Consider the following 9,765-nt stretch of genomic DNA (forward strand, 5'->3'; position numbering starts at 1 on the left):
ATTAATTTAAAACAAAAAACATAACAACAAACCGATGCATAAATGAAATATCGTGACGATTGAATTTCACATTAGTATATTATTCATTCCAAATATTCGAATATCAGGGTGTCACTACGGATTGAACCCTTTCTATTCTAAGTGAATACATGAAGATAATATACACAACAATTTACGTTCTCTAAGTTCTAGCTTGACACTATATTTTACTAGCTTGTGTCCCATCCTTCAATAAGCATATCAAAGTCAAGTCCCAACTTCTTGAAGCAGCTAAACTTCATGCTTATATAGGTAGTTCTTTTGTTCTTGCACCTGCAAATGCAATTTTTCAAAGAACTATTAAGAAATAAAATTTCAACCTCCTTTACTTGCAGTACTAAACACATACCTTGGGACGATAATAAAATGTGTTCCAGTCTTCAAATATCAAGCTTTCCACATTGAATTCAACATCTAATATTGCATTAGATGGGAATTGGGTATCTCAATATAAAAGATTTAAGTGGACTTCAAACCCATCCCTACAGCCGCCTTGTGCACAAGATCTCTTGCTAACCCTTTGGTTAGATGATCGGCTAAATTCAATTGAGTTCTTACAAACTCCACAGATATCACACCAGTCATGATGAGCTCACGAATCATGCTATGTCTAACACCTAAATGTCTAGACTTTCCATTATACACTTAACTATAAGCCTTAGCCAAGGTTGCAGCACTATCACATCTGATAGAAATGGTAGATATCGGTTTGGGCCATAATGGAATTTCATAAATCAAATTCCTTAGCCACTCAGCTTCTTTACCAGCATCAGACAATGCAACAAACTCAGACTCCATGGTTGAGTTAGTAATACAAGTCTGTTTCTTAGATGCCCAAGAAATGGCACCTCCTCCAAGAAGGAACACCCAACCACTTGTAGAGGAGTGATCCTCTAAGTTGTTAATCTAGCTGGCATCTGAATAACCTTCCAAAACAGAAGGATATCCACTATAAGTTAAACCATAATTCATGGTCCCTTTCAAGTACTTGAACACTCTACTCACAGCTTGCCAATGATGTGAACTGGGATTACTAGTATATCTATTAAGCCTTCCCATAATATATGCTATATCAGGCCTAGTACTAATCATGGCATACATTAGACAACCAATAGCCCTTGAGTATTCAAGTTGAGACACTGGAGATCCTTTATTAGGTAGAAGCTTAAGACTAGGATCTATAGGAGTGCTAACAGGAGAACAATTCTCAAAGTTAAACTTTTTCAATATCTTCTCAATATAATGTGATTGAGAAATTGAAATCCCATTGTTTCCTTTTCTAATTCTTATACCAAGAATTACCTCATCCTCCCCCATGTCTTTCATATCAAAACTAGATGATAAAAATTACTTGGTTTTATCAACTTCTTCTAAATCAGTACCAAAAATCAACATATCATTTACATATAAACAAATCATGACTCCTTTACCCGAAGTATCAAATTTGCTATATACACACTTGTCAGCTTGGTTTAATGCAAAACCATTAGACAAGACAACATCATCAAACTTTTGATGCCATTGTTTTGGTGCTTGTTTCAAACCATATAATGATTTCTTCAACTTGCACACTTTGTGTTCATTTCCAGGCATCACAAACCCTTCAGGTTGTTTCATGTATATTTCCTCATCCAAGTCACCATTCAAGAATGCAGTTTTCACATCCATTTGGTGAATCACAAGATTATGTATAGCTGCAAGAGCTAATAATAATCTAATAGTAGAAATTCTGGCAATAGGAGCATAAGTATCAAAGAAATCAATGCCTTCCTTTTGTCTAAAGCCTTGGATAACTAATCTGGCTTTATACTTATCAATTGTGCCGTCCACCTTCATTTTTCTTTTGAGGATCCATTTACATCCTAATGCCTTGCAACCAGGAGGTAAATCAGCCAAAACCCAAGTGTTGTTATGCATGATAGAATCAATCTCATCATGAATTGCCTCTTTCCAGAAATGAACATCCCTAGAAGCCATAGCTTCACTGAAAGTCTTTGGATCCTCTTCAATATTAAAACAATATTGATATTGAGAAATAATCTCATTCCTTGTTCCTTCAACTAAATATAGTTGAAAATCAGATCCAAAAGACTTAGCTTTTCTAGCTCTGGTGCTTTTCCTAGGTTCAGGTACAGAACTTGCACCACCAGAAACATCTTCAGCTTGAGTAGTACTCTTGCTGGAAGATTGATGAATCATATCCCTTGGTCTAGGTATAGATGTAAATCTTTCTTCATCAAAGATAGCATCTCTTGACTCTATCACTGTGTTTACAGACACAGAGTCATTAGATTCTAAAACATAGAATCTATATGCTTTGGAATGCTCAGCATATCAAATAAAGATACAATCTATACCTCTCTCACCCAATGTTTTCCTTTTGGGTTCAGTGAGCCTTACAACTGCTCTACAACCCTAAACTTTGAGATAACTCAAATTTGGTACCTTTTTACACCAAAGTTCATAAGGAATATTCTTACTCCTTTTATTTGGAGTTCTATTCAAGATGTAACATGCAGTTAACATTGCCTCACCCCAAAACCCTTCACTTAAACCAGAATATGACAACATGGAATTAACCATTTCTTTCAAAGTCCTATTCTTCCTTTCAGCTACACCATTTTGTTGTGGTGTATATGGAACTGTGGTTTGATGTATTATTCCAGTTGATTCAAAATAATTTGGATCATAATACTCACCACCTCTATCAGGACGCAATACTTTTATTAATTCATTTTTATGAAGCTCAACTTGTTGTTTATAAATTTTAAATTTATCAAGTGCTTCATCCTTAGAATGTAGCAAATAGATATAACAATATCTAGATGCATCATCAATAAAAGTAACAACATACTTCTTATTTCCAAGGGAAGGTGTTGCATGGAAATCACATAAATCACTATGTATAAGATCCAACACCTTGCTTTCCCTAACAACATCTTTGAAAGGTTGTCTACTGATTTTAGTTAGCATGCATGTTTTACATTTTTCATTATTTTGTATATCAAAAGCAGGAATTAAACTCATTTTAGACATGTCTTTTAATCTCTTGTAATGAATGTGTCCTAATCTAGCATGCCATAATTCAGATTTATGAAAATTATTGTTACTACTACTAGAAGCCATGCAAATAGAACTATCACTAGAAGGATAATTAATATTAAGCCTAATCATTCCATTACATATATATCCAAATCCCATAAAAGAACCATGTCTTGACAAGATATACTTGTCACTTTCTAACACTTGTTTGTAACCACAATTATTTAATACAATTTCAGACACAAGATTCTTACGAATCCCTGGAACATATAAAACATTGTTCAAACACAAACATTTCCCATAAGTAAAAGTAAGTAAAATAGATCCTATGCCCTTGATTGGTTCAGTTGCAACATTTCCCATCTTCACAACAGATCCATCTTCAATTGGTTGAAAGTTCTTGAACCAATATAGATCTTTCCAAACATGACTTGTTGCTCGCAAATCAACCCACCATGCAACTTTATCATCCTGCACATAAAATGCTTCAGAAATCACAGAAATATAATTCTGAATATATTTAGGATTCTGCATGAAAACAGAAATCTGACCTTGTTGCATTTCTGGATCCTTGGATCCACTTGGTCCAGCACCATCCTTGTTCACTTTGCAAAGACGACAATCTTTCTTGAAGTGACCCGGTTTGTTACAATTCCAACAAACCAACTTAGCCTTCTTGTTGGAAGACTTTTCATCCTTTCCTTTAAACTTCCTTTTTCCATTAGACTTCTTGGGATTCTTTGAACTTTCTCCTTCCACCATGTTCACAGAAGAGGAACCAACTTGGTTTTTGCCTTTAGGATTGTTATCAAGTTCTTGAGTCCTTATGGACTCTTCAATCCTTAAATGGCTTCCAAGTTGAGTCAAAGTCAATTCCTCTTTGTTATGTTTCAGATTGTGTTTAAAATTCTTCCAGGAAGGGGGCAGTTTGTCAATTATCACAGCCACAGCAATGGCTTCATCCATTTTTAAATTGTGTTGAGCAAACTGTCCCAGAATCCTCAACATTTTATGGAATTGTTCCATAACAGGCCTGGAGTCAATCATCTTGTAACCCATAAAGTTACTAACAAGAAACTTCTTACTAGAAGCATCTTCAGCCATGTACTTGGATTCAAGAGAACCCCACAGTTCTTTTGCAGATTCGAAATTTTGATAAATATCAAAAAGAGAGTCAGGCATACCATTGAGAATATGACCACGACATATATAGTCATCATTTTCCCACTTTGATCTTCTTCTTGTTGCCTCCAAAGGTTCATCTTCAACAGATTCTGGTAAGAATGGCATGGGTGTACTCAGAACATACACCACTTTCAGAGTGGTAAGGAGAAACTTCATCTTCTTCTGTCATCTACGAAAATCTTGCCCTTCAAACTTGTTCAGTTTTTCAAACTTACTTGTCATTTCCTTCACAGAATCACCACTTGCCATGATCACAGAATACTTTGATTTTTGTAAGATAATAAGGATAAAATAGCCTTGGAAATTCTGAGAATTGTGATTTCACTATCAAATCAAAGTATTTGGTACTCCCTAATCTTTGATTGGATAAGACTCAGAAGAGAAAAGAACAGAGAATGAGTGTATTAATTTTCGTAAGTACTAGAAAAAACTGACCAAAATCGGTTAAATACCTTCTTTGTCTGAAAACTGTCAAAACTGTCATAAAACAGTTTGGCAACAGTCAACAAACTGTCATAAATCCGGGTTTTCTATAAGAATTAATACCAAGTCAAAAACGGGTCAATACAGCTCGATCCCAGCAAGGGGCTCTGCCCCTTGGACCCCGCCAGGGGCTGCTGCCCCTTGGACCCCACTTCCAGGGGCGCTGCCCCCGGACCCCCGTTCGTTCAGGGGCTTCGCCTCTAAATGACAGTTTACTTTTAATCTTGAATAAACTTAAACAAGTGTGCACTCCACACCTTCCTTACTTGTTTAATATTTATCAAGATCACTTTTGGTCAACAAAAGTAATCCCATTACACTTAAATCAAATTAGTGAAACAAATCACCAACAAGAAATATAACTTGAGACAACAAATATGTGATTAAAGAACCCTCCATGAATCTCCATGTATGTGTTTAGGGGTGAGCATAGGCGGGTACCTGCCTAAATTTAACGGAACCGGAATTGGCGGTTCTTAAGATGTTGGAACCGGAGTTGTATCAGTTCTCAATATTTTGGAACTGGAACCGAAACCGTCGATTTTGGTTCTGGTTTCGGGTACCCAGTTTAATGGTTTTTTTTGGGGGAATTTATTTACAACAGCAAACAATCATAAAACAAATTACTTTTAACATATTCTATAAAATTACTCAAAGATGTGGTAGGGTAGATTATACAAAATTAGAGTTAGCTTCATTGTTTTTTAATTATTGTGGTATCACAGATTATATAAAATTACTCATAGTGGTATTAAGCTGAAGTACAATCTGATGTGGACTTGGAGCATAAATTAATAGATGAATGATAAAGATATTTACACATGAAGAATGCGTTGGTTTCCAATTGGTTTTGTAATATAGATTCAAAGATTGTATAGACTCTATAAGTCGTGATACTAAAAGTTTTAATTGTTTGTTTATATATATATATATATATATATATATATATATATATATATATATATATATATATATATATATATATATATAGGGCCGGCCCAAGCCATGGGCGACTTGGGCTACGGCCTAGGGCATCAAAACATGAGGGGCATCAAATATTCAGACTTATTCTATATCTTATGGTTGTACCTTTTACTTGGGCTAAAAGTTTTGATCCAATACTTCAACAAGGGAAAGAAGCATCGCTTGGAAAGTGAATGAAACACGGTAAAAGCAAAAAAAGAAAAATCAGCGCTTAATTCCTAAGTAATTCAGAAGACGAGGAGTCTTGTCTCTTGTTAGTCGTTGGCTCATTGCAATCTGGAAAATCAGCATTGGCATTGCCGATGTTAACTCGATTGTCATTCACCTCTCCAACGGTAAAAAAAAACCAATCGTTTGAGTCTTTTTCATTTTTAGTTGCGTTCAGAAATTTTCATCCAGATTTCTAGTCTTTAGAGTCTGAGTCTTTGAGAAACGAGTCTGTGGAAAACGGAATGCGAGTTCTTCTGAGTTCTTAATTTTGATTAGTGGTGTTGCTGATTGTGAAATATTAGGGCGACGAGGATCGAGCATGAGCATGACGTAATTTCCGATTTCTTATTTGAGAATCTTGTTTATAGTTTTCATGTTATGAATTTTGATTTTCTTGTTGTGGGTGCTAATTAATTGATTAGTGAATCACTAATTTTTCGGTTCTAACTAGTTATTTTTTTTCTATTGTTCTTATTCGATTAGTGATTTGCAATTTTTTTTGCACACCTATTTGTTTGATTGTTTTTTGAATTGATGCTACCGTGCTCATGATTCTTTTTTTAAGGAAGCAAATACTAAAAATTGGTTTTCATTGCTTTAAATTGCTACTAGTGGCCTACTGTGCTGTTGACCTTAAAATTCCGATTCGTATAGCTCTTGTGAACATCAGTAACATTCCCATTAACAATATTTGTTTTGAATATATGTCTTTGATATTGATTTGTTATGATCATAAAAGTTAACAAATGGCCTACTGTGTTTTTGACCTTAAAATCTGCCTTTTCTTTTGTGATCAAACAGTTTAGTTCCTTGACATCCTTTTTATTGAAAGATTAGTTAGGAAGAATGGATCTTGGGTTTTCTATGAAACTAATTAGTGACAGCAACAACTTGTAGTTATGTTTTGTAATAGCTATCCTTTTCACATATGCTTCAAAAATTGGGTGGATTGAGTAAGTACTTAATGAATTCTGATAAATGATTAGTCAAGCCTTGGATTTGTTTGATGGGTTTTTACACGTGGAATCAAAATAAAAATAAAAAATCTCGAATGGGATTAAGGAGGAAGAAAAGGCAAAGGGAAGAACAATGAATAACCATTTCATTTTCTCTTGCTGATATAACTTATTGTCTAAAATATTATTCCAAGTGATAAAAAAGAAATTGTTATATGTGAAAAAAAAATACGACAATAATAACTATAAGGATGCCATTTTGGTCATTTTATATGTATAAGCTGAATTTGTTAAACAATAATAACAATTTTCTAGTTTTTTGCGTTTTTGCCTCAGAAGCTATTCAAAACACATTTTCAGAACCTTGTTTTGGTATAGATAAGTTAATACGTTTTGTAAAAAATATGATTTGTTTTAAGTGAGTAATCCCAAGCACCCCATTTCGCAAGTTTTTTTTTATATTAATATATGTTTCGTTGTTATGCGTTCAGCGCAATGAATAGTACAAACATAGGGGCACTATTATTCATCTCGCCCTGGGCATGAAAAACTAATGGACCGGCCCTGGAGAGGGAGGTCTGGAACGATAGAGATAAACAGATAGATATCGAGGAGAGAAGGTTGAAGGCAACGTTGATTGGAGGTGGATTGGTGACGGTGGTCTGAGGAGGCGCAGGAGTGCCATCCATAACGGGGTTGCACAGTTCAGGGCTTCGGGAATGAAATTGATGGTGTCCAGCCGTAGTCGGCCTCCTAAACCTTCCAATTTGCTTAATCCACGAGGTAATTACAAGCCCTAGTTCGACCGATTTTCATTTCAATTGAATGATTCTATTTTACCATTTTTTTATTTTAATTTTTTGGTATACTGAAAGAGAACTTAGGTACGTTGGTGGTGAAACACGGATATTGAGTGTTCCCAGAGACATTACATTCAAAGAACTTATGCCAAGGATGAAAGAATTGCTCCAAGGGGCGACTGTTCTGAAATATAAACAACTTGATGAAGATCTTGATGCTCTAGTTTCAGGAGTGAATGATGATGATGTGAAAAATATAATGGAGGAATACGACAATTCGGTTCATGAGATGGATTTACGAGGCTTAGGGTATTCTTGTTTTCAAGTTCTAAACTTGATGATCCTTTACACTTTTTAGATACTGATGGGAGAGATAGTGAAAGGAGATCTATGGATGTTGTGAACAATCATAATGACTCCTTTGAGTGTGGAAAACAGCAGATGAGTGAGTTTCAAGAAATGCCTCTTATGGACGATTCTGAGTTAATAAAATATTCCTTTAATCAGTTAAATTTAGATGGTGGTATTCATAATCCAAGAAACTATGATACACACATGGTACCAATTAACTTGAATCGCCTTACAATCTCTCATATGGGTCCATTGCAACACCAACAACCTCTAAGCCGTACATCCAACTCCCCTAGACAGTACTAGGGGTGTTCGTTTGGATGGATCGGTTCGATCCGATCCAATTAAGTAAATCCAAATTGATTTCGGTTTTCAAAATATGGATCCGAATAATCCAAACTAAATTCAAATCTGATCCAATACAATTCAGTTGGATCGGTTTTATAATTCGGTTTTCAAAAACTAAAACATTTTAAAATGACATAATTTTAATATTATCCAATTTTTATAAAAGAAGCAAAAAAAACAAATTTTAGTTGTGATTTAAAAATTATAAACTACTAAGAATGTATATTATAGTTTAATATTCAATAGATAAATAACTTTTAAGAGAAAATGCATATTAATGTGTTTTATTAGATGAAACTTTTTAAACTTATTTGAAAAAATAAATTATAAAATTAATAAATAGTTATAGTTATATTGAAAATAAATAAATAATAAATTGTTATTCGGTTTTTTTTATTATTCGGTTCATATTTTATAAACCAAAACCAATCCAAAATCCAAACTAGTAATTCGGTTTTGTTGAAAACCAATCCAAAAATCCGAATATCCAAACCAAATAGTCCAATCCAATTTGTCCAATTGGACAATTCGGTTTTATCCAAATAATGAATAGTCCTACTAGACACCATGACAATGACTTTCCAACTTCCCCTCCATGTTCTTATTACCATGGTCTTTATGATGAACCAGTACGCATAGTATTTGACAGAGCTCCTTCTAAAGATTACTATAGGGTATGGACAACATCATGTTAATCATCTTTCCCCAATTGAGCATCAGTCACAATTATCAATCCCAAACACCAACATGTTTGAAGGAAACAATGTTGTTGACCAATTAGTGGCCTCAATCTCCTTTGCTTCATTGGTCCATCTTATAGAGTTGGAGGACACCGGTTTGGTTTAGTGATAGTATTGGGATACCTTGTTGAAAAGCATAAGGTGCGTGGGTCCCACCTCACATCTCTTATTTTATTTTATATTCATGTATGTCTTAGTTTATACTTGTGACACCAATCAACGGCACCAAAGAAGTCAAACGATTGGTCAACGGCTAATGGACAACCTCTTCATGAGAAGTTTCACTTTCTCAATTTGAAAAAGGTTATGTTTGGCAGACTAGTTGATAACTGAAAAGCTAGTAGGTAGCTAAAAAACTAGTTGGTAGTTTATAAGCTAGCCGACAAAAAATGTTGTTTGGTAAAAACTAGTTTAAATATATAAAATGACATAAAAGGACATTTAGAATAATATATTTTTTATAATTAGCTAAGAGTATATTCGGAAAATTTTAAAAAATCTCTTCAAAAGATACTCAAAGTAGCATTTTTAAAAAGGTAGCTTATCAGCTATTTTTTAGCTTGCCAAACATGACAACTTAAAAAAGCTCAAAAAATAAGTTAGGTTATCAACTAGCTGTGCTAAGCC

This window comes from Lactuca serriola, chromosome 7 (genome assembly GCF_051521515.1).
Source record: "Lactuca serriola cultivar US96UC23 chromosome 7, Lser_US96UC23_V15, whole genome shotgun sequence".
Classification (NCBI taxonomy): Eukaryota; Viridiplantae; Streptophyta; class Magnoliopsida; order Asterales; family Asteraceae; genus Lactuca; species Lactuca serriola.